General features: G+C 46.9%; 2 pseudogenes; one reads left to right on the plus strand and one right to left on the minus strand.

Annotated features, from left to right (window-relative positions):
* Nucleotides 1–8254: 8254 nt before the first annotated feature.
* Nucleotides 8255–12609, minus strand: LOC136491752 (wall-associated receptor kinase 2-like; annotated as a pseudogene).
* LOC136462064 (uncharacterized) lies at nucleotides 12391–15539 on the plus strand (annotated as a pseudogene).
* Nucleotides 15540–22836: the final 7297 nt, after the last annotated feature.

The following is a 22836-nucleotide window of genomic DNA, read 5'->3' on the forward strand; positions in this document are numbered from 1 at the left end:
ATATCTACACCAATTGAAACCCTCAAGAACACAATCCACTCATGTAAGCATACTTGAGATTGATTTTGAGTAAGATTAAGAGTGATCTAGTGCTTTTTCATTGAGAATTTGCATCCGGTGGCACTTGGTGGTTGCCGCCACCTAGATGGTTGGAGCAATGGGACTCCATCGAGCACCGCATGGAGATTGTGCGGGGCTCCAGAGAAGGATTTATAAGGGGCTATTGTGCTCATCCTCACCGGCGAAGGCGAAGAGAAACTCTAGTAGATCCGAGGCTGCAGGAATGCCTTGTTTATCGGCCGGCTCATAGGTGGTGCTTACATAGAAGCCTACCTTGAGGGGTAGTTGAGCTTGTGGAGGAGCGACGATCCTTGGACTCGCCTCAACAAGGAGTAGGTAGCTGGTAAGCTATCGAACCTTGGGAAAAAATATTGCGATGCCCCTTGTGATTTGCACCTACTATACTTGCTCTTTATTGTTGTTGTTTTTTGGCTTGTGTAGTTCAGTAGAACTAGATTGTTTGTCTAGTTGTCCTTCCTGCTAGTGTAATCGAGTAGTTACTTGTTCTAATGCGTAGCCTATTGTTAACCTTTCACACTAGAATTGTATAAGGGTACTCTTGTTAGACTAAACTTGAGTAGTGCTTATTAAGGTCATCTTATTGTCTAACAAGTTTTGTTAGTGTTGTGCCTTATAGATAGAGGAGTTATTTCTCTCAAACATTGGGACGTGCAAAGAGCTTAGCTCGTCTCTTCCTGTTCCCTCAGGCCTGCACTTTATCAGAGCCTGTAGGTTCACCAAGCGATTGTGGAGAGATATCGCTACCTGGATTGCAAACTCTAACCTGCACCTGAGTACCTAGCCAACTAGTGAGACACTAGAGAGCTGGTGGACAGCCAAGTCAAATGTCCAAAGGCCTTCACTCGCTCATCATCCAAGTATGCTAGGATATATTTGGAAGAAAAGAAATGCTTGAGCTTCACGGAGTTGACAAATTTCACGGTGCTACAGAAAATTAAAGACGGGGCGAGATTTTAGATCATGGTGGGAGCAAAGCATCTTTCTAGTTGTGTGTTCCACAATCCTCTTTTTTTATCAGCATTTCTCCTCTCAGTGGTGTTTTTTCCTTGTTTTTGCACCGTAGTGTGTTTGTTTGTGTTTTTGGTGTGGTTATACAGTGATCGTCTAGGCTACCCTTCTTTTTAATATAGCAGGCAGCTCTTTCACCGGTTCGTTTAAAAAACATCAAATACTAGCCTAGAAGTAGCCATTAAAGATGTTGATAAGGTCCTAGCCAGAACCTCAGCATCTATACAATTCAACATCGTTGTCCGGGGTACATCATAATCGGCGGGGCAAACTTCTCGATAATTTGAATCTTACACGCCTATCGTCAGCACTATGATTTTTCGTCTTCTATAGTTCTTGATCTGTATATATTTTTTTTCCCCTCTTGGACGACTGACCGACTCTGCTTGTGTGTGCCACCAGTACCAGCGTATGCTGGGTGCGGTGATAAGTAACTTTCTTTCTTTGTCACTGGGAACTAGTCCGTTCTTGATGACGACGATGTCTCACCATCCCTGCTAGCAACAGATATTCAGAAGATCACATGAAAGTGCAGTCGCCAGTTGAGTTGGCTCATGTTTGGGTTTTCCAGAAGCCCACACGTAAGCACGCAACGACAGTATTAATTAATTAATCGATTGTTGCTGATGAAGAAAACAGCGATGAAAAAAAAGGGGGTCATGGACGGCAAAGGGAACTGATCGGTTGTCCGCACATTTCTGCTGTCGATTGGTTAGCTAGGGATCGGGCCATCGGGGTCGGACCGCATGCCGATGTGATCTTTTTTTTTTCTCCGCTGACGACGATGACGATGAGCTTAGCCCCCGGCGGCGGCTCCCAAACGCTGGTGCTGCAGCAGAGAGGCCAGACAGACGAGACACGAGACGAGACGAGAGAGCTGGGCTTAGGCTTTGGCACGCATGCCCTTGCCTCGCCGGCAGGCATGTCTGATTTCTCTGTCTCTCTGGTTTTGGCTGAGCCTTGGACCGATTACGACGTTTGTTTGCCGACCAAACTGATAGCACAGTGCAGTGCTGCGCATGCAGGCCCTTCATCATGGCGCCGGAATACTCACTTGGCAGTTGGCACGATGCTCTGCTCGTCTGCACAGGTGCACAGCCACTGAGCCACAGAAATTGGGTTCGTTTGTTTCAGTGGTAACCCCTTGGATTATACAGTATGTTCAGACGAGCTTCCAATGCTAACTATTTGGGCAGCCTGGGAGAATCGAGCCAGCAAGGTCCAGCTAGCAGGAACCACAGGCATCACACAAGTGAATGTGTATGGTGGATAAGATACCCATTATCAGATCTGGCAAGCTGGTTCTAGGCTACCTAGCTGCTGTTTATTGAGTCGCTTTTCGTTCTTGGTCCATACCTCTGTGATCCTCTTCAGCTGAGAGTTAAGCAGCGTCCGTAAGTGTGCATATCATCAATCTATCGATATCTGATGAACATAACGACATAGATACATGATGCCGAGAGTTTTGTGGTCACAGCCGGATGGGATGAAACGCCCGCAATCCACGGAAAGGAAAATGGTTGATGGAGGAGGTGCCTGCCTGCCTACATCACCTCCTCAATCCTTTTCTTTGTGTATATATATCAACCTACATACATACATACCCACGCCTTGTTGCTTTATGACATCACTCTCTCTCTCACACACACACATTACTGCATTAGTTATTAGAGTATATGATAGATCCTAGGATTAGTAAGGATCAACTGACTGTAATCTCTCCCGGCCAGTAGGAATTATGATTTCCTCCCTCTAGGATTACTTCGGATACAAGCCGCATGTACACTATATAACCGCTAACAAGGCTTAATGAAAATTGGCCCAATAATCATAATATATATACTCCTCTTTTTTAAATTATAAGTTTTTTAGCTTTTTTAATAGATAACTTTTGCTACACAATTAGATAGCATCTATTATGCTTAGATACATAATAAAATATATATATCTAGGAAGGAAGGTCTTTAGAACAACCATAGAGTACCTATGGAACCAGCACTTTTCATGTGTGTCGTCTACACAACTTTTGCCACCCCACCGCCCCCTGAGAAGTTGAGATGATCATGCCTGCCTTCCGGAGGCTGGAACCCATAGTTTCGGGCTCGTATCACTGTCCATGAGATGCAACGCCCTGTTTTTTCATCATTTTAAAATGGTGCTTACTTTCGCTCGGACGTCCAGACAGAAGTGCATGTCCCGCAACGCGCTCGCCACTCAGCCCAGCGCGTGCTCGCCCGTGTGGCCCACGCGGCGCACTCATCCCTGCACACTCGTGGACGTGCGGCCGAACAGCCAGCAGAGCGCACCTCCCTCGGCTGTTAGGTAGGCCCGCCAGCAGCCAAAACGGATCGGCCAAAAAACGGCAACGCTCCAGTGCCCCTACCTCTGCGATGGGTCCCACGTCGGGCGGTTGTCTCCCACGCGCTCTCTCTGGTTGCCCCCACTCACGAATGCGCATCGGAGCATGCATGCCAGCCCTGCTGCTCGCCGCGCCCTGCTTGCCCTGCTATTGCTTGCCCGCGCCCTGTTGCTGCTTGTCTGTGCCTTGCTGCACCCCTGTGTCTGCTCACCTTGTTGTGCCCCCTTGCACTCGCCCACCCCGTGGGGACCGCCTGCGCCTGAGGGACCACCAGCGCCTCATGAAACACTTGCAAACTTGCTGCAACATACGTCTAAAATAGATTAAATATTTGGAACATATGTTTGCAACATATGTGTGTAGCCACTGTAACATATGCAACATTCAGATAAAACACTTGCAACATATGTGTGAAAACAATTGAAACATTTGAAACACAAACTTACAATATGCTACCAAAACACTTGAAAAAAAACACCTGAAAACACTTGAAAACCTTTGCAAACATCTGCAACATCCAGATAAAACACATGCAACATATGTGTGAAACATATACAACATCCAGATAAACACACTTGCAACATACGTTCAAAAACATAGATGAAACATTGGTAATAGACCTTTGCAGCATACGTGTACAACTATTACAACATATGCAACATCCGGATCTACTTTTGCAACATCAATATAAAACACTTGCAACATACCTCTAAAACACTCAAAACATATGTTTGCAACTTCCTCTTTTAGCGCAAACATCTCCTTGCTGCTTCGCAAATGGAGGCTCATCGGTGCGTGAGGTCACCGGTGTGCCCGCCGGTGGTGCGGAGCTCGACGATAACACGGAGCTGGGCGGCGACGCATAGAGGGTGGGTGTGGGTGCTCTAGGTGTGGGGGTAGCATGAGCGAGCGGTGTGCGTAGAGGGTGGGTGGTTGGCACGTGGAGGTCACGGGTGTGCTCGCCAGCGGGGTCGCCACGGGCGGTGGTGACGCAGAGGGTGGGTGGGCGCGACGCGGGTGGCGCATTTCCGCCTTGCATACACATTCAATCGCAAGAGACATCTCTAGGCTTATGCGATCCACCTCGAGGTACCTCCTCATCTTCACGAACAGCTAGGCTTGAGGATCTGGCTGTGTCGCTTGGGGGAAACAAAGCAGTGTAGAGAAAGGGAAATGGAGCACTATAGAACACACAGTGGAAGCAGATAAGAAAGCGATGAGTGGATGTGAATAAGAGACATGGAAATGAGCAGGAAGACAAAGTTGTGGTGCACGTTGCCACACGTTCATTCGGAGGGAGTCGTTGGTGTCGGACGTCTTGTTTGTAGCATCACCGTTTTAAAATTCTTTCACTTAAGCTTTGAACCTTTATACTAATCTTGAATAGAAATCTAATTATAGTAATAATGAATTTAATTTCGAATTAGAACTTGCATAAATGTTACACGTGTGTGCATTTGTTTGTCTCCTAGACCTAGTAGGACCTCTAAAACTACATTCAAATCTGAGGTTTATGGAAATTTGAATTGGACCCAAAAAAAGCCCCCAAAGTTCCCTCAATCAATTTGCAGCCTACAAATTCATCCTTGGCTGAATCTGTGTCGACCTTCTTCTTCTCCTCCCGACCATCCATCCCACTTCCTCCACCACTCTTGTTTCTCTTTCCATTGGCCCAGCTTAGCCCCTTGAAATGCCACCGATCGGATCTGGCTTCTTGACATCCCCTGTTCCGTCATATCATATCAGTTTTGCATGGAGCCCAACAACGGAAGCTAAAGCTATCCTCGGCCCACCAAGAGCTTTGCTAGCCTTTCAGATCCATCACTAGTTGAACCGATATGTGTCGGTATTTCGAGTAAACATCAACTAGTAAATTTGTATTGCGTGTTGGGTCCGGATGGTGTGCTAAAAGACACCAGGTTTATACTGGTTCGGGCAGAATGTCCCTATGTCCAGTTTGCTACTGCTGCTCGTGTTATTAGCACTTATCAAGGGGGAGCAGGGATTATAGATGGGAGAAAGAAGAAAAATCAGAGGCAAAGAAGGTCCTTTAAAGGTGCCGTGTCTTCCTTTTCCTTTGAGACTGCCCTACTGACATGGCAAACGGTGCCAGTGATAGCACGTTCGGTGATCCTAATAGGGCCATGCTCTGGCTTCGTTCAGCAAGTGGTCACATCCCATCCCGCCTTGGCGGGCGGCGCGACACGCTAGGGTGCCGAGCCGTGACCCTACGGGGAGCAGATGGCGTAGAGGCCCCACGTTTGCTATTGTAGATGACATGAGTTTCCTCCTGAACCATAGTGCGTATGTTTCCGTCAGGATTCGTGTCTGAGGGCAAATGCCGGCGCCCATAACACTATAGGACAAATGTCGACGCCCACAACACTGTTTGGGCTCTGACATGCCTGGAAGGGCTTAAAACGCCCGTCTGGTCATATCCTGATGATACTTTCCTACAGGCGTGCATGATATGGTCCTCGGCATTATGGTTGACTGTGCCCCGCCTTATCCGCACGCGTAGTTATGAAGGAGTAGCACATAGACATCAGGCGAGGCGGAGTCTGCCCTCAGGCGTCGGGCGAGGCGAAGCCAGCCCTCGGACGTAGGACGAGGCGGAACCTGTCCTCAGATGTCGGGCGAGGCGAAGCCAGCCCTCAGTCGTCGGGCGTGGCGGAGGCCAGCCCCTAGATGTTGGGCGAGGCGGAGCCAGCCCTCGGACGTTGGGCGAGGTGGAGCCTACCCCTAGACGTCGGGTGAGGCGGAGCCTATCCTCAGACGTCGGATGAGGCGGAGCCAGCCTTCAGTCGTCGGACGATGCGGAGTCCAGCCCTCGAGGGTCAGGCGAGGCGGAGCCAGCCCACGGACGTCGGGTGAGGCGGAGTCGGCCCCTAGACGTTGGACGAGGTGGAGTCTAGCCCTCGGGGGTCAGACGAGGCAGAGCCAGCCCTCAGACATCGGGTGAGGCGGAGTTCGCCCCTAGACGTTGGGCGAGGCAGAGTCTAGCCCTCGGGGGTCGGGCAAGGCGGAGCCAACCTTCAGTCGTTTGGGCAAGAAGTGTAGTTGCGTTCTTGTCTATTCGGAAGTATCAACGTTTGATGGTTATTAGCTCCTCCTCTTTGGGCACCCCGGTATTCGGTCCCCGACAATATGCTAGCGCCTAGACGTTCGAACGGACGCCCGTGTCTGCACCCTGTGTCGCGTGCATCTCCGTTTCCCACGCCACATCGCCCGAATGCCTCACTTTCCGGCACCACCCACTCACACACAGGGACTCCATGCTTCCGCTCCGCTTCCCACGTGGAGGCAGGGGTCGCCTACGCCTACTCCGTATCGCGTTCGTACCCCGCTTGCGGATGTGCTTCGTGTGACTCTGACCGTCCCATTTAACACTTGCAACACAAAAAAACTTGCTGCAACATACATCTAAAACAGATGAAACATTTAGAACAAACGCGTACAACATCTGAAATACTTGAAACATACGCTTACAACATGCTCTTCTTCTTGTCGTGGTGTCTTCGGCCAACCGTAGGAGACAATGTCTAAGCCAACGACAACCTTCACCTGGTGGCATCAGGGTGGTGGTGGCGCGGTGTATGTCGTGGCCGCGATAGGCGAGCACAGAGTGGGGCATGATGGTGGTTGGCTGTGACGGCAAAGCGGAGTGGGGTGGCACGGCACATGATGGATGCGCGCGGGGGGAGATGGTCACAGCACTAGAAAGAGTGGCGCGATGCAACATAGGATGGGGACACGCGTGAGGAGATGGCCGCGGCGGCTAGGACGAGCGGATGGGTATGGTGAAGCACGCGATGGGGGAACGGAGTGGGGAGATATTTACGAGAGATGAGGAAACATAGAGAGCAAGCAGGCCGGAGTCGGTAGCGGTAGCACGCAGACCCGTCAAGGAGAGTCTGGACGGACAGACGTCCATCCTGACCGAAGCTTCACCGGTAGTCGAAGGCATCGGATGAAAATTTGAATTCTTATCTTGTGAAGTGACGTCCTGAAGCATCACCGGTAGTCGAAGGCATCGGATGAAATTTGAATTCTTATCTTGTGAGGTGATTATAGTGACTCAAGTGAAAGAGATTTCCAAGTCTCTGACCTTCCGTTTCAAATTGCAAGTCACTTTGATTTTTTTGTTTCATCTATTTTGCTATGTATCTAGACATATTATTATATCTAGATGCATAATAAAATAGATATAAAAAAATCAAAGCGGTTTATAATTTGGAACGGAGGGTGTAGGTAGCTTCTACGTTCCATTTTGCCATGAATATATTTTTTCTCTCGCAAAAATCCCCCTTTCTATTGCAAATTTGTAGCAGCCACCGTGCACAGTGCGCGGCAGCCTTGGTGTCTCAGCAGCCTGACCTTCAAGAAGTGCAATTGCAATCAAGAGTTGAAGATAATGGGGTATGGAATAATTCTACGATATGAAAATAAGGGAGGATATGACAGTCGAGTTATGTTGTAAACATATAGATGGTGAATGAAGCATAATGTATTTAAATACGAAAAATGGAAACATTTGTTAGATTAACAAAATTAATATACTTGGACACGTTTCTCGGCATAAACAAATTTGAAACGATTGTCCCACAGAGAAAAGCAGCCGCTGGCTCTTCCGTCGGCCTTGGGATGGAGGGAGAGGCCCTCCGGTCGAGTAGTAGACACAATGCTGGTACAGCAAAAAATGCTGGGAAAAGCATGATGATTCCGGGTCCCCACGAATATACCTTGTAAATTTTACACAAGAAACTTCATCAGACAAATAAGACTAAATATATGGCCTAATGGGCATGGAGCCTTGGATAGGATAATGCAATTTGAAGAAAATAGTAGAGGGGGTCTATTGTGTATGATAAAAGTACTGAAGAATATAACAATTGTCGCAAACAAAGAAATGAACTTTTATATACATATGGCATGGCACTTACAAGCTACAACACTAAACATGGCACTTGACATGCTTTTTTCTTGAACACACGGCACCTGACTAGTTATAACATGCACACGTGCTCACATTTTCTTCGGGTCAATAGAAACCTATTTGACCCTATTTTAGCCAAGCATCAATTTCTGGGCCCCGTTCGGATGATATGGTTCTAGAGGAATTTGGATAGTTTGGAAGAATTCTGGAGGAATTTGTGAGAGGAAAACACTATTCCGGATGAAAAAAGAAGCGAATCAAGCCGGGTTTAAAGACACGCGAACGGGGTTATCCGAAAGATTTTAAACTACAAATTGCATCAAGTAACCAGCAAATCGCGTTTCAATTTATCTGCCGTGAGACTGAGATCACTTCAGCAGGTACTGAAGACGCTCTGCTACATCTGCCATCTCAGGCCTTTGATCAATATCAGTACTAAGACATTGAACAATAACTTCTGCCAAACTATGAAAAACCCCAGTGCTTCCGATCGCTGCAATTTCTGGGTCAACAAGCTCAATCACTCTCTTCTTCTTTGTGTAAGTATCAAGGGAATTCCCCAGTATGCTGTTGTTATCAGGATTTAAGGCCTTCTTCCTAGTAAAGAGCTCTAAGAGCACAACTCCAAAACTGTAGACGTCACTTTTACTCGTGTATAGGCCTGTCAGCACATATTCTGGATCCATGTAGCCCCAGTTACCAATGATAGTGCTGGCGTAATTTTCATCAACGGTAATCATCCTAGATGTACCGAAGTCGGAGATCTTTGGTACAAAGTCCTCATCTAAAAGTATATTAGCTGGTTTAACATCGCCATGAAGAATTGGTGTAGTGATTTCTGAATGCATGTAAGCTAGACCCTTTGCCGATTGTGCAGCAATTTGTAGACGTAGATCCAAGTTGAGAGGCACCCTGTTGCTGTCATGCAGAATTCTGTCGAGGCTACCATTGGGCACATACTCATAAACCAAAATTGGAACATCAACTTCTAGGCAACACCCTATGAGCTTAACAATGTTCTTGTGCAAGACTCGAGATTGAATAATAACTTCGTTTGCAAATTGGCCTGCTAATTTAACATCAATCTTGGGCTTCTTGACAGCTACTGGCTGAGTTTCATCTCTAAGATATCCCTTGTAAACCTCACCGAAGCCACCTTGTCCAATACGATTACTACTTTTCAGTGTTTGCTCCAGCTCCTTCTTCTTGAAGAGCTTAATCTTGTTAACTTCTTCTATTATAGGACCCCCATTCTTTCTAAAATAATCTTTCATCTTTCTTTTCTCTTTGGCAAGAAGACTGGCAAACACTGCAACTGCTATGATAAAAAGTCCACCTATTGCACCTACATAAACAACAAAGAAACCAGGCCTGTAAAAACCAATAAAATCTTCTTAACAATCGTAATTTGTGCAGTGGATGTACTGTTATTATCCAAATTTCTAAATAAAGCATTACGTGGGTAGGTCTTTCGATGATGTCATTATCCTAAAATACCATGCTATCTGTTGGAACAATGATGTAAAAGTATTCAATATTCATATATATCAAGAATTTATACACACATAAAGAGTGGACCAGGAGATGAAATATGGATCATATGTACCGATGGTGACTTTTGCTGCAAGCGGAAAATTGGGGTTGCAAGGATCATTAAACAGATCAGCACTGTGGGAACCACTGGGGCATTTGCATTCGTAGGATCCCAGTGTATTCCGGCAAACACCTCTGCATGGATACTCTTGTTGACTTTCACACTCATTGATATCTGCATTGTTTACCAACTTCGTGTATTAGAACAATGGAAAACTATCCATATGGAAAGCCAACTTGAATTGCAACATATGTTTTCATGTATATAAGTGCTATATACTGGACTATTATTACCTATAAAATGATGTGGAAAATGTGAACAAAATAAGAAACAATTTATTCAGGACAAAATTAAAGTTGCAACTTGATATTGGAATTCGAAAATAATACAAGAATTTGTCCTCCAAAATTAAACACTGCAACCTTCTGACCGATCAAGTAAAAGAGAAGAAGCGTGCGTGAACACACTTACCGGTGCAACCGTTTGCAATATAGGGGTTCCCTTCGTAGCCGATGCTGCAGTTGCAGACATACCCAAACCCATTGGAGGAATCACGACACTCACTGTTGGCGCTCACACAAGCATAGCTCTCTGCCCTCTTTGTGTCGTCACACGTCATGTTGTCATGGATGGCCCAATCCAGCCACACAGATGGTGTTGGTTTCCATCTTCAGGTCAGCTGTGTGGAACGTGTAGTTGTCCCTGTCCACCAGGAAGGCATAGTCGCAGGGGCTGAAGCCCAGCCTTTTTTTGTGGGTGTACACATCGAAGTTCATTCTGTTGTCGGTGAGGCCCGGTGGGATGTCGAGACGACAACAGCCGATGCCAGCACAGGCACCATCCATCGCGCTTTTTGAGTTGTTGCAGTAAGACATGCAGCCAGTGTAGTATCCATAGTCGTAGTCATTGCCCTCACTCCGCTGGCTCTGAGTGTAACCCAGGGTGTTGCAGCCTATGACAACAAGCTGGTTGTTGGCGTTGGAGATACGGTACACCTCTTCACGGTTGAACTGCACATCGCCGTCGCTCCAGGCATACACCGAGTCCGAAGAGTTAAAGCACTGCCACGCGACAGACAGCATCACACGGGCCTCTGCCGTCCTGATGGAGAGGTGGTTGAGTGGAACGGGTTTCGTGGTGCCAGCAAGCACCGGCCTGTCCAGACTGCGGTCACAGATGAGCTCGAAGCCCTCACGGAAGCAGCCCGCACCAATGCCAAATGGATATTGGATGGCTATGCCTCCACATCTGTCTGGGCATCCAGAGGTGCTCTCAGCCTCAGGAGTAGAACTGAAAGCTGTTAATGCCACTAGCAGTAAATATGGATGCAAGATTAACATTGTCGGCATTACTTTGTTGCTTTTCCTGACGAACCAATTGCGATTCAGTGGCTTACTGAATTCTTCAAGGAACCATCACCTCATTACTCCTGATAAAGGGATAATTAGGTCACATCAACGTGTAGTGTAGAAGAGGAAATCTTACTATCTTCTTCTTCTTCTTTTTTGACAATGACTGAACCATTATCTTTCGTTAAAGAAGCAAGCAATCATCAATGATGGTTCAGAACTGTCATAAAAATGGTTTTGGCGCCATCATGACAGATCAATATTTAGGGTCAGTGTTACCACAAACGGTTTTTGAACCATGTATAAAAATTTGTAACTGATGGAGTTTGAAGCTAGAACTGTCTGTGACAGTCTATTAGCACCGACGAGATAGCTGTACAAGACTTAAAAAGTGGGTAATTTTGCAGTAGTTATATTCACTTGAAGGATGATATCAGTCATGCCGAAAAAGGTACAAAAATTATCTCTAGTACAATATTTTGCAAGAGTAGTAAATAGAAACAATGAAAGGTAACAAAGTACTAACTGAATTTGGCAATGACACACCGATAACGCAGATATCAGAAAACACATTCAAGCCACATATGTATTGAGTACGATATGAGTAAAAAAGATTATGTAGGAGTAGTTTGCAAAAAAGTCTATGGCCATGAAAACACAATGAGATGGCAAAAAGAATCTGCAAAGCCAGGTTCAGCAGAGACAGAGATCATCATGATAGTGGCATGATACAATTCAAACGGTTTGACAAAAATCATTGGTGGTAACAACGTTTCAAATCTCCCAGCTGAAGTCATAGCAGTTGGTAGTAGGTGGAAGATAGGTACCTTCGGAAAGAAGAGTCTTAAGCATAAACAATTGATCATGCCACCACGCTCTCACAAAGGAACGCCTGAATAGTACATTCCATTATGCATGCGTCCCACCGCCCAAAACTGCAAGAAGTTCACCAAGAATTAACAGGACATGGACTGCTGAAATTCTAAGAATAAATCAATCCGCTTGGCGAGATTGTGGACATTTCCGATTCACCTTGGCGAATTGGGAAAAGAAGTGGGAAAGGATGCCTGCGTCGCCTACTGCAGGGCTCGCTCAAGGCAGGCTGCTGTTCGGGCTGGTTGACGGCTGCGGCAAGGCGGCGAGCAGCACGCAGGAGAAGCGATGGAAGAAGGAGAAGAGTTGAGGGCAACCGAGGTGGCGGAAACGCCGGAGTGGGACGCCCAGCTGAGCTTCTAGCGAGGAGATGAGTGGATTGGGAGAGCAGGGGATGCTGGTCCCGTGTGTGTGTGTGGGGTGGGGGTTTGGGGGGGGTGGTGTGGGGGGCGGGCGGGGCGGTGTTGTTAGCAAGCTTCCGGGCGGCGATGTGCCCGCGCGGAGGCGGACGGCCCGAGGCAGGGCGGCGAAAGCCGAAGCGGGTTACACGAGCGCCAGGGCGCCAGCGCTCGTGATGTTGCGGGAGCGTATGTTGGCACTCGCAGTTGCGGTAGAGACGGGTAACGGTCTTGTTAAATCATGAGTTTAATGCAACATGCCCCCTTACACTTGTTAAATAATACATCGTAGGTTTAGCCATGTGGCATTTTATTTTGCTGACATGGCACGCTAGAGTGGCTTGTGTTTTTTATTTAGCACCTTAATTTTATTTTTCTCTTAAAAAATAACTCCCTTCTCTCTCACCTCCATGGAGCCCGGCATTAGCACAGGCAGAAGATCAACCACCTCCACGAGCAAGGAGAACAGCAGCTGCTGCTCCCCGCCGGCGTCAGGAGAAGAAGTGCGTGATCCCCGATTCCATGCGTGAACCGGCGGGAGCTGCTGCGCAGCATCAGCTGCAAGGTCGTTGCTGGACACGCTGCGCGCGTCCACGTCGGCGCGGGCGTCGTGGGATGGGCCCAGGCTGTCGCTACGGGCGCTCAAGGAGAACGTCCTCGACTAGGCTGCGCACTACATGTCCATGCCCACAGTACCGGATACAAGAGCTTTGTCGAGTGTCTCCAAAAACACTTAGCAAAGCACGACACTCAGTGTAGGTTTTAACAGCAAAGAGTTGTTTGTCGAGTGTCAATCGTCGGGCACTCGACAAAGACTGTCAAAAAAAAATACTCGGCAAATATTTTTCCAAAAAAACAGCAAGGTCAGAGACGTCGGATCCACTGCACCCACGCCGAAGATGTCAGATCTGCTGTGTCCACGTCAGAGCAGCTGGAGCCCGACGGGAAGCCGCACCGAGCCCCGCCACCGAGATTCAACGGGAGGCCGCGCCGAGAGGGGAGGAGAGGGGGCACCACCGGGATGGGGAGGGGAGGCCGCACCACCGAGCCGCCGAAGCCCGATGGGAGGCCGTGCCTCTGAGATCCGACGGGAGGCCGCGCCACCGAGCCCCACCACCACGCCACCGAGCGCCGCCACCGCGACACCGAGATTCAATGGGAGGCCACGCCACCGAGCCCGGATCTAGCGCCGAGAGGGGGCACCATCGGGATAGGGAGGGGAGGCCGCGCCATCGAGCCACCGGAGCCCGACGGGAGGCCGTGCCTCTGAGATCCGACGGGAGGCCGCGCCACCGAGCCCGGATCTAGCACCGGGAGGGGAGGGGCAGGGTGCCGCCGGCATCAGGAGGGGAGGGGGCGCCGCCAGGATGGGGAGGGGTGGCCATGCCACCGAGCCGTCGGGGCCTAATGGGAGGCCGTGCCACCGAGGTCGGATCTAGCGCTGGGAGGGGAGGGGAGGGGGCAACCGCCGGCAAAGGGAGGGGAGGGGGTGCCACCGGCATGGAGAGGGGAGAGCAGCGGGAGAGGAGGGTAGAGGGGTGTCGGGAGGGGAGAGCAGCGGGGAATTAAGTAGGATTTTTTTTTGCCGAGTGTCCCTGATCTGGGCACTCGGCAAAGTTTTTTTTTATTTTTTTTCTTCTCCTTCTTTCTCAGAAATTTTTTTTTATTTCTTTGCCGAGTGTTTTTTCACACTAGGCAAACTCCCTCTTTGCCGAGTGTTTTTTTACATTCGGTAAACCCCCTCTTTGCCGAGTGTTTTTTTTGCCGAGTTTTTTTAGCGCAGCACTCGGCAAAGAAAATGTTCGCCGAATGCCTAAAAAATACACTCGGTAAATATAAAAACACCCGATAAATTTAAGGTTTCCGGTAGCGCCAGCTCACACACGTCCTTGTCGTCCGCCACTACCTCTTTCGGCAAGAAGAAGAAGAAGGATGCTGCCTGTAGCCGCTGCCGTAGGGACAGGAAGGTGGCCAAGGAGCACGCGCGTGAGATCTCCACTAGGCCAAGGAGACATTCACCAGCCGTAAGTCTGGCAAGAACAACGCATCCTCGTCGCCGGCGTTGGAGAAGAGGCAGAGCTACTTTAACAACAAGGAGACGTGATGAGTAGTCCTACATCTCCCGCTCATGCTCATGCTCACACCATGGAGGACGCCAAGCTGCCTGTCCTGGTCATTCAGCAAACTACCAAGGCGACGACGATGGCCCCAAAGCCAAGCGCCGAGCATCACAGCCCAAGGGTGGCACCGTTGGCGACGAGACAGCAGTCGTCGTCCCCTCCACCTCCGCAGCGGGCTAAGCCATCTCGTCTGCCACTGGACCCGCCGCCCACCCAGCGAGGAAACTGGACGGGTGTGAGCGCTTCGCGACGCGGATCAAGAAGCCTGCGGCGTCTACGCTAATGGACTGCTGCTCGGCGGTGGCCGCCCATGCCCTCATTTCCTCCTCGCCACTGGAGGAGGACCCAGAGTACACAGCTACTGTGGATGGTGCTGGAGCGCGGCGCGGACGGTGCTCGGCGGCTGGGGTGGGGCCACTACGTGGCGTCACTGGACGCCGATGGACCCGATCGTCTTCCACCTCCTGGAGCTGGAGCTACCCGCAGACGAGTCACGGCTAGGTCCCCTCCGACACCGGTGGAACCAGAAGCTGTTGTTCCACCTGGCGCAGGAGCTGCTGGTGGAGGCGGACCTGCTGCTCGGCCTGGACTCACCGACGACGGCGGCGGCGATGCCATCAGGAGGAGCAATAACAACGGGGCTACCACTGCTAGGGAAGGTGTGGAAAAGGGTCAAGAGCTTCCGGATGGCGGATTGCCGGGTGGTGGGCGACATCGACACGCTGGTGCCTGGTGATGGCGGACCTGGAGCGTTCCCTGACATCGACGCCGGAGGAGGAGTGCTGTTGAAAGGTCCTTGTGTGGTTTTGGTAATTGAGTGACAACCTAGGTGGACTAATTGTGTTTATGTGAGATACATAGGTGATTAGTCCACAGGTACATATGTGTGAGCAACATATGCCATGAAGGTGAAAATGGCTTAGAGATGTTGCAAAGCTCACACATGTGATGATGAAGGAGCTCATTGTACATGAGACATGACATTGAGTCATGTAATCAAGGTGGAGAAGATCAAGACAAGACTTGGCTTGACGGACCGGTTGCAAGCGTGAAGGGTAAGTCGGAGGCTTTGGAGCGATGGACCGTGTGACGGTGAAGCTTGAGCAAGACTTGGCGCCGATGGACGAAGGCAACGGTGAAAAGCAAGTGATGTCAAGATCGATGAACCAATATGATCACGTGATGATATGAAGTGGATCATATCATTGTTGATCATGTTGGTGCATGTGTTGCATCAACATTGGAGGAGATGGAATGGAATGCGCAAGGCAAAGGTATAACCTAGGGCATTTCATTTCACCGGTCATAGGTGTATAGAGAAGTTGATGACCGGGTTTAGGATAGATGGCCGTACTATCAAGAGGAGCAAACTTGTTTGCATATCGGTCATCTAAGTGCTACTCGAGTGATCTAACTTTGCATCATCACTAGGATCGAGTGGCGTGGCAAGTTGAGTGGCTACCACCCTTGAAAATGTTTGTGAAAATATGCTAACACATGTGCACAAGGTGATACACTTGGTGGTTGGCACATTTGAGCAAGGGTGAAGAAGATAGAGGTGAAAACGAGTTAGTCACGCTGGTCACAGAGTGACCGGACGCGTCCGGTATGGATATTGGACATGTCCGGTATGTGGCTCAGGACTGAACTACAAACTACGACCGGAAGCGTCCGGTCGCCACACCGGACGCGTCCGGTGCGAATCAGAAAAAGCAGTGTTCGGCAGAGCAGTCGATCAGACGCTGGCAGCGTCCGGTCTGGTGTGATCGGACGCGTCCGGTCATCAGTGGGTGCTTACTGTACTCGACCGGACACTGAGGCTCAGCGTCCGGTCAGTTTCTAACAGACGCGTCCGGTCGGCCCTATAGGCTTACTGGACTTGACCGGACTCAGCAGCTGAGCGTTCGGTCGTTTTGTGCTGAGCGTCCGGTCCTCTTGTCAGAGAGCCGTTGGAGGCAACGATAGGACACGTGGCGGTCAGACAGCTACCGGACACGCCCGGTATAGCGACCGGACATGTCCGGTATTCGCGTCCGGTGCGTTCGGTGCTGCGTCCGGTGCTACGTCCGGTCGACCCAAAAAACGTCCAGTGAAGGGGTAACGACTAGTTTAGCCCTTGGGGCTATAAATAGAAGTGGCCTTCGGCCATGGCTGGTGCTGAACACCTCGGGGGACTTTGTGTCCATGCTTGACAGTGCTTAGGAGCCCTCCATCTCACATATATTTGATAGTGATCATTCGATTGTGTGAGAGAGCGATTCTAGTGCGATTGCATTATGAGGTTGCATCGAGTGGCACTAGGTGTTCGAGTTGCAAGCCGGTGGTGCTTGTTTCTCTTCGAGGTTGCCACCTCCTAGATGGCTTGGTGGTGGTCTCCGTCGAAGCCCGCAATAAGCTTGTGCGGCACTCCGGAGAAGTGCTTTGTGAGGGGCATTGTGCTCGCCCCGCGGGAGCCATGAAGAGCAACTTTAGTAAAGCATGTCATTGAGCTACCCTCACTTCTGGGGTAGGTTCTTGCGGCGCCCAATGTGCGGGCTTGGCGGATGATGCCAATTAGCCGCTGAACCACCAAGTGAGCGGTCGACACAACGGGACTAGCATGTTGGCAAACACGTGAACCTTGGGAGAAAAATCATCGTGTCAACCTTGTTCTTCCTATTGGTTTGCATCCCCGTTACACAAGCTTGCGATTACTTTCATATACATTGAGCTTGTGTTGTTGCTTTTGTAATTAGTTAGCTTCTATAGCTTGCTAGTTACCTTCTTGCTTGTGTAGCATAGAAGTAGCTCCTTTGCGTGGCTAATTTAGTTTGTGTAACCTTGTTAGTCACATTGCTTAGTTGTGTAGCTAAGCAATTGCGCTCTCTAATTTGGCATTGGTTGCCTTGTTATTGAGCATTGCTAGTGAGCTTAGTTGGCTTTGTGCTTTTGCTTACTAGCATGTGTAGGAGCTCCCTTGTTGCTTAAAGTACTAGTGGCATAGGTTTGTATGACCTTGCTTCTAGAATTGGTTAGGAGAGCTCTAGCTAGCCCAGCACCTTTGTTGCTTGATTAGTATCTTTGCAAGGTGCTAGTGAACATAGATAGAGGGGTGTAGTCTAGGCTAGTCCGATAGTTTTAATTCCGCGCTTGTTTCGGTTAGCCAACATGATTAAGTTTTAAAAAACTACTATTCACCCCCCTCTAGTCCGCCATCTCGACCCTTTCAATTGGTATCAGAGCCCGGTCTCTCATTTGTGGTCTTCACTGACCCGAGAGGATGGCGTCTAATGGGCTAGATGTTTGTGAGGCACACATTTTTGATGGCACAAACTTTGCACTTTGGAAAAATCACATGCTTGATCATTTTCGTGCAAAGGGACCTAAATTTTGGTGGGTTGTCACAAGTGGTCTCACCCATATCTTGGACCATAGAAATCTCACCAAAGCTCAAAGAGTTCTCTATGAATTTGATGCACATGCTTGTTGTTTTCTAATGGATGCTTTAAGCTTTGATTTGATGAAACAAGTAAACATCAAGGGAACCGCTCGTGAGATATGGGAGTCCATCAAGGAAACCTTCAGTGATTCCTCCACATGGGATGATGGCAAATTCAAGAAGGAGGATGAGCCCAAGAAGGAGGTGCATGAGTGTGTTGAGCATAACCATAATTTGGTGATTGTGGAAGATTGCTCCACCTCATGGTCAAGTGATGATGATGATGATCGATCTACTACAAGTTCACTTGACAAGATTGATGATGATGCCACAAGTGTTGCAAGTGATGATGCTACCCCATGCACACTTGATGGTGATGATGGTTCATGCTCAAGCCATGATGAAGATGCTACTACATGCTCTCCAACTCACACCACATTGCTTCATGTCACAAGGTGACACCAAGGTAACAAATGATAATGTGGTTGATCATGTTGATTCATATGATGAGCTTGTTAGTAGACTTGCTAGCATGACCATGTCTTTAGAAAATGAGAAAGCTAAAACATTGAAATTAGAAAATGAAAACTCATTTCTAAAGAACTCTTGTGAAGAACATAAAGACTTACTTGATGCTTATAAATCTTCACATGATGAGCTTAAATTGAATCATGAGACACTACTTGCATCTCATGATGAATTATTAGAACAACATGCTTCTCTCATTAAAATGTTTACAAGAAACTTAAAAATAATGAGAGTTCATCACATGGGTCAATTGATCAATCACATATTAGTTGCTAACCCTTGTGATGTAGGCAAGAAGCATGTATCCACCTCTTGTGATGATTTATTAGATATGCCATGCTCTTCACAATAGATGCTTGTTCTACTTCTATGTCTTGTGAGACTAACCTTTTGAAGGAGAACAATGAGCTCAAAAGTGAAGTGAAGAAATTGAGCAACAAGCTAGAGAGGTGCTACAACTCTCAAAGTCACCTTTGAGCACATGTTGAAGACTCAAAGAAACTATGGTGACAAGTGTGGCCTTGGCTTCAAGAAGAAGATGACAAAGGGCGAAAGAAAGAGAGAAAGAAAGATGAAGAAGCTACAACAAAGAAAGCTCTCTCATACCATGTGCTACCGGTGTCATGAAGCGGGACACCTTGCAAATGGTTGCCCTAACATTGAGAAGCTCAAGAATATAAAAGAAGAAGAGAGGCTAAAGCATGTCAAGTGCTTCAAGTGCCGCACTTGGGTCATCTTACCTCAATGTGCCCAACCAAGCAATTGGTGAAGCAACAAGTGAAGCCTCAACCAAAGCCACAAGTTGAGCAAGAGAAGACACCCAAGTTCAAATCAAGATCAACCATGAAGATGGTGGTGATTTGATGATAAAGAAGAAGAAAACTAAGAAGGGGTGGAAAGGCAAGGCATCCAATGCAAACTCAAGATGCAAGATGATGAGCAAGAATGAAGATGAGAAGAAAGATTATGCTCACATCAAGTGCTTCAAGTGTGGAAGTATGGGACACTTTGCCTCTAAGTGTCCTACCAAGCTTGAGAAGAAGGCTCAAGCAATCCATGAGAGGCAAGGCAATGAGAAGCACCATATGAGCAAAGAAGAGAAGGCTCAAGCAAAGAGAAAGTGCTACTCATGCCGGGAAAGGGGACACATGGCACATTCATGTCCCCTAGGTAAAATTTCTAAGCCTATTTCAATTGATTGATAATGATATGCTTAGAAAGGATGGTAATGGTACCTCTATGGTTGCTATTGCAAAATATCCCGCTATTCATACTAAGGCTACTGCCTAAGTATGTTGCTCCTAACTTGAGAGGACCCAAAGTTGTTTGGGTATCATCAAAAAGTGGATGATTGATTGTAGGTACCATCGGCATTGGAGACTTGATTCAATTGATCTCACATTGTTCATCATATGTTGAATCAAGTTATGAAGCTTAGTGCACATCCGAACCCAATGCCAAGAGAAAATTGAGTGAAGTCCAAGTGCTACAACATACAAGTGTCATATTCAAGTTGTGGTGATTCATTGGATATATTTGATGACTTGCAAATAATTGAGTTGAAGCTTGCTAGTTGGATGATCATGAGCTAACCAAGGTATATCTCTTGTTGATCATTTCATTTGGGTGCATATGAGTTGATTGAATTGGATAAATATGCAATGTTGCTTGCTATGAGATTGATTGAATGGATAATTGATTAGTAATCAAGTTTGGATTGATTTGTGTTGGATAAGTTCATGAGATGACATTTAGTAAGTGGTTTGAATGGATATATGTCTTATGGAAGTATTCAAACAAGTTAGCTTCAAGTTTGATTCATATTTGATGAAGTATAGCTCAATTGTTGAAATCTGTCCTATAATTGAAAATCTGAGCTAGCTGTGATCTTAGCCATGTTTGAGTGATCAAAACTTATTGGATTGGCATAAAAATTGGTGTACATGCTCTAGACTTATGGTATAAGATGCTGTACAATTTTCATGAGAATTGGATAAGAAATGCTTCGGTTTTGGAGTGGATCTTGTCAGCTATAGTGCAGCAGTTTTCAGCATGTAGCAGTGGTGGAAGAATTGATATATGGAAGCAATCTAGAAGTCAAATGAAGCTCAAATTTTTACAGCTGCTAGATAACTTAGTAAAGAACATCTCCACCAAATTTCAGTGGTATTTGGATTTGTACTTTGGGAGATATGCTTATTTCTTTGAAGGGTACAAAATCTGTCAGAAAAGTGACAAATGTTGGATTGATCTAGAGTCACTTTGATTGAAAGGTCCTCAAGTTGGAAACATGTTTACAAGTGTTTGAGGTACCTAAGTTTGGTTTTGAGATGATCTAGAAGCATGACAAGATATGAGTACAAGGCCATTTGATTGTGGAGTGTACTTTGCACACTATTCGGTACTCAAATTGAAAGATCAAGATCAAACTCAAGATGAAAGTTGAAGTTTAAGTTCTAGTGACTATTGGAAATCATTTGGTAGAAAGAAAAGGACTTAAACAAGAAGAAAGAAAAGGACTTAAAGAAGGAATCAAGGTTACTCATCAAGTTAAGTCCATCACTTGGATCAATCAATCAAGTCATTTCAAGTGAGTATCAAGAATGATTCTTGGAGAGAGGTCACTTCTCCCTAGTGTAGGGGCTTGCCGCCTATGTGTAGGTGAAACCAAGTGTGGTACTTGGAAGGCTAACATGGAAGTGGTGATCCGAGGAACATTTGAGATGCTTAGTTGAAGCAATCAAAAGGGTTGATCAAGAAAAGCAAGCAACACCCAAAAGAGAGCTAGTCATGATATTTCAAGTGGTATTCTCAAATTGATGCTCTCATGCAAGCAAAGATCAAAAGATAAAGCAAGCCAACCACAACAAGAAAGTGCACTTGATCATAAGTGGTATTCATTTCATATGGGTGAAGAATGAAATTCAACATGGTATCTATTGGTCTTCACCAAGCTTATAATTGGACTTCACATTGCTATTGGAGTAATGAATTGGAATCTATGTGACTATCCTCTACTCCAACATAGCAAAGGTATCATTGTAATGTGCATGATCATTTCATCCCTTACTAGTATGCGGTTAGTGCATATAGTACATGCTTCATAGGATCATGCATAACAAATGAAATGTTTAAATTCATAGCCTACCACTATTGTTTGAATGATTACTTGATCTAGTGGTTAGTACATGAATTTGTTCATGAGCTAGTGAACCCAAGTACTTGACTTAATTTGGATTGCTAACAAGTGACAAGTACAACATTGGCAAGATAACCCTTGCAAGAGGTGTGAAGAAGCTTGTCATTGGTTCAAACCAGACTTGGAAGCTTAGGCAAATCAATTAGTTCAAGTCAATCATAGAAGCTCATGATAGTGATAAGAGTACAAGCACAAGACAACAATGCAAATGGATATCTAGTTTGTATGTTTCAAGTGGTATCTAGACTCAAGTATTTCATCAAGAATTCATAAGTGATGTCTAGATCAACTCACAAGTGATATCCTATAAGTGGTACTCATGAAGATAGCAAATGTTTAAGAAATGGTCTTTATTGATAAATCAAACAAGTGGTTCCATACTAGAAGATTCTTTCAAATGGTATCTACTTCATACAAGTGGTATTATATCTATATATGATATCAACCATGAAAGACGATGGTTCCACAAGTGATCCTCAACTTTAAGTGATCATCAAATGAAGAATGCATCCCTCACCTACAAGAGCTCAAGTGTATCAAATGGATGACCCATGCTATCACATAGGGGGAGATATACCACAAATTGGTATCAAGAAAAGATTCTATGTGTGGTATTTCAAGAAGCCCTACACAAGATACAAGTGATACAAGTTACAAATGGTGTCATTCCAACAATCAAATGATGTCCATAAAAAATGTAAGATTCAAGCCTCAACCATCTACCCCAAATGTATACCTTTGCATCAATAAGAAGCACACCTTTTATGGAAATTGATAACAAAGGGGGAGAGATTGTACACAGATATGAAAGCCTTTATAGGGGGGAGAGATTAAGATTGTACAAGAGGAGAGATGAGATATAAAAGCTCAAAGAAGTAGAGGTTGGACATGGATATGGACAAAGAGGGAGCAACATTGAAGAAAAGAGATGGATCAAAATTCTTGGACAAGAGAAGCACACAAGTAGGGGGAG

This window comes from Miscanthus floridulus, chromosome 1 (assembly GCF_019320115.1).
Source record: "Miscanthus floridulus cultivar M001 chromosome 1, ASM1932011v1, whole genome shotgun sequence".
NCBI lineage: Eukaryota > Viridiplantae > Streptophyta > Magnoliopsida > Poales > Poaceae > Miscanthus > Miscanthus floridulus.